The following is a 2,500-nucleotide window of genomic DNA, read 5'->3' as shown; positions in this document are numbered from 1 at the left end:
AAAACTTCTATATGTTTCACGGATAGACCCCGTGAAACGCTAGAAATTGGCGGGGATGTGTCTCTTGTGGCTCACGGGGCTGTTAGGGTGGCACAGAACTCCCTCGGAATGGGAAAAGGGGTCATTTTCGTGTTGCCACATTGCATAGGAACGCCATGAAACTTCCAGAGGCATTTGCAGCAGAAAGGCACGTGCACTCAAAAATTTTAATATTTTTCACGCATAGACCCCGTCAAACGCTAGAAGTTGGCGGGGATGTCTCTCTTGTGGCTCACGGGGCTGTTAGGGTCGCACAGAAATGCCTCGGAATGGGAAAACGGGTCATTTTTGTGTGGCCACATTGCATAGGAACGGCATGAAACTTCCAGAGGCATTTGCAGCAGGAATGCATGTGCACTCAAAAACGTCTATATTTTTCACGGATAGACCCCGTGAAACGCTATAAATTGGCGGGGATGTCTCTCTTGTGGCTCACGGGCGCTGTTAGTTAGGGTCGCACAGAAATCCCTCGGAATGGGAAAAGGGGTCATTTTCGTGTTGCCACATTGCGTACGAACGGCATGAAACTTCCAGAGGCATCTGCAGCAGAAATGCATGTGCACTCAAAAACGTCTATATTTTTCACGGATAGACCCCGTGAAACGCTAGAAATTGGCGGGGATGTGTCTCTTGTGGCTCACGGGGCTGTTAGGGTCGCACAGAAATCCCTCGGAATGGGAAAACGGGTCATTTTCGTGTTGCCACAATTGGCATACGAACGGCATGAAACTTCCAGAGGCATTTGCAGCAGAAATGCATGTGCACTCAAAAACGTGAATATTTTTTCACGGATAGACCCCGTCAAACGCTCGAATTTGGCGGGGATGTTTCTCTTGTGGGTCACGGGGCTGTTCGGCTCGCACAGAACTCCCTTGGTCCACCTGATTCGTGCATACAGGCAGCAACTAAAACTCTGTAAACCTGCTGTGAGGACATCTAAACAGTGGACCAGTGAGGCTGTGGAAGATTTGCGGGCGTGCTTAGACTGTACTGACTGGGATATGTTCACGACTGCTACCAATAGTCTGGATGAACTCACAGAGGCTGTGTACATCAGCTTCTGTGAGGACTGCTGTATCCCAACACGTACCAGGGTGAACTTTAACAACAACAAGCCCTGGTTCTCAGCAAAGCTCAAAAGGTTGAGGTTGGAGAAGGAGGAAGCGTTTAGGAGTGGGGATAGAGACAGATTCAAGGAGTCGAAGAACAGGTTTAGCAAAGCGGTGAGAGAGGCTAAACGACTGTACTCAGAGACACTAAAACACCAGTTCTCTACTAACGACGCTGCTTCTGTCTGCCAAAGGGCTCAGGCACATCACCAACTACAAACCCAGAGCGCCCCACACCACTAACGACTCCCGCCTAGCCAACGACCTGAACGAGTTCTACCGTAGATTTGAAAGACAATTGGACTGTCCTGAACCACCCCTTCCCACCCAAGAGGCCCCATCCCCCACCCATACTACAGAAACGACTCTCTCCTTTCAGGAGGGAGAAGTTAATGGGCTTTTCAAGAGGCAGAATCCACGCAAAGCAGCCGGGCCGGACTCTGTCTCTCCAGCCACCCTCAGGCACTGCGCTGGCCAGCTGTCTCCGGTGTTCACCAACATCTTTAACACCTCCCTGGAGACATGCCATGTACCAGCCTGTCTCAAGTCCTCCACCATCATCGCTGTGCCCAAAAAGCTAAGGCCAACAGGACTAAATGATTACAGACCGGTCGCCCTTACATCTGTGGTAATGAAGTCTTTTGAGCGCCTGCTCCTGGCACACCTCAAAGCCATCACAGACCCTCTCCTGGACCCCCTTCAGTTTGCCTACAGAGCCAACAGGTCTGTGGACGACGCAGTTAACATGGCCCTCCACTTCACCCTACAGCATGTGGACGCCCCAGCATCCTACGCCAGGATCCTGTTTGTGGACTTCAGCTCTGCCTTCAACACCATCATCCCTGCCCTGCTTCAGGACAAGCTCTTCCAGCTGAACGTGCCCTACTCCACCTGCAGGTGGATCACAGACTTCCTCTCTGACAGGAAGCAGTGCGTTAAGCCGGGAACAGAAGTCTCTGACTCCAGGTCCATCAGCACGGGAACTCCTCAGGGCTGCGTCCTTTGCCCACTGCTCTTCTCCCTGTATACCAACAGCTGCGCCTCCAATCATCTGTCCGTCAAACTCTTGAAGTTTGTCGGACGACACCACCCTCATTGGGCTGATCTCTGGTGGGGATGAGTCTGACTATAGGTGGGAAGCTGACAACCTGGTGACCTGGTGTAGCCAGAACAACTTAGAGCTAAATGCTCTAAGGACAGTTGAGATGGTTGTGGACTTCAGGAAGAATACAGCCCCACTCACCGCCATCACCCTGTTAGACTCCGCAGTCAAAATTGTGGAGTCCTTCCGCTTCCTGGGCACTATTCTCTGCCGGGACCTCAAGTGGGAACTGAACATCAGCTCCCTCGCC

Source organism: Petromyzon marinus, chromosome 20 (genome assembly GCF_048934315.1).
Source record: "Petromyzon marinus isolate PM22_M1 ecotype Great Lakes invasive population chromosome 20, UKy_Petmar_22M1.pri1.0, whole genome shotgun sequence".
Lineage (NCBI taxonomy): Eukaryota > Metazoa > Chordata > Hyperoartia > Petromyzontiformes > Petromyzontidae > Petromyzon > Petromyzon marinus.
This window is presented reverse-complemented; position numbering follows the sequence as displayed.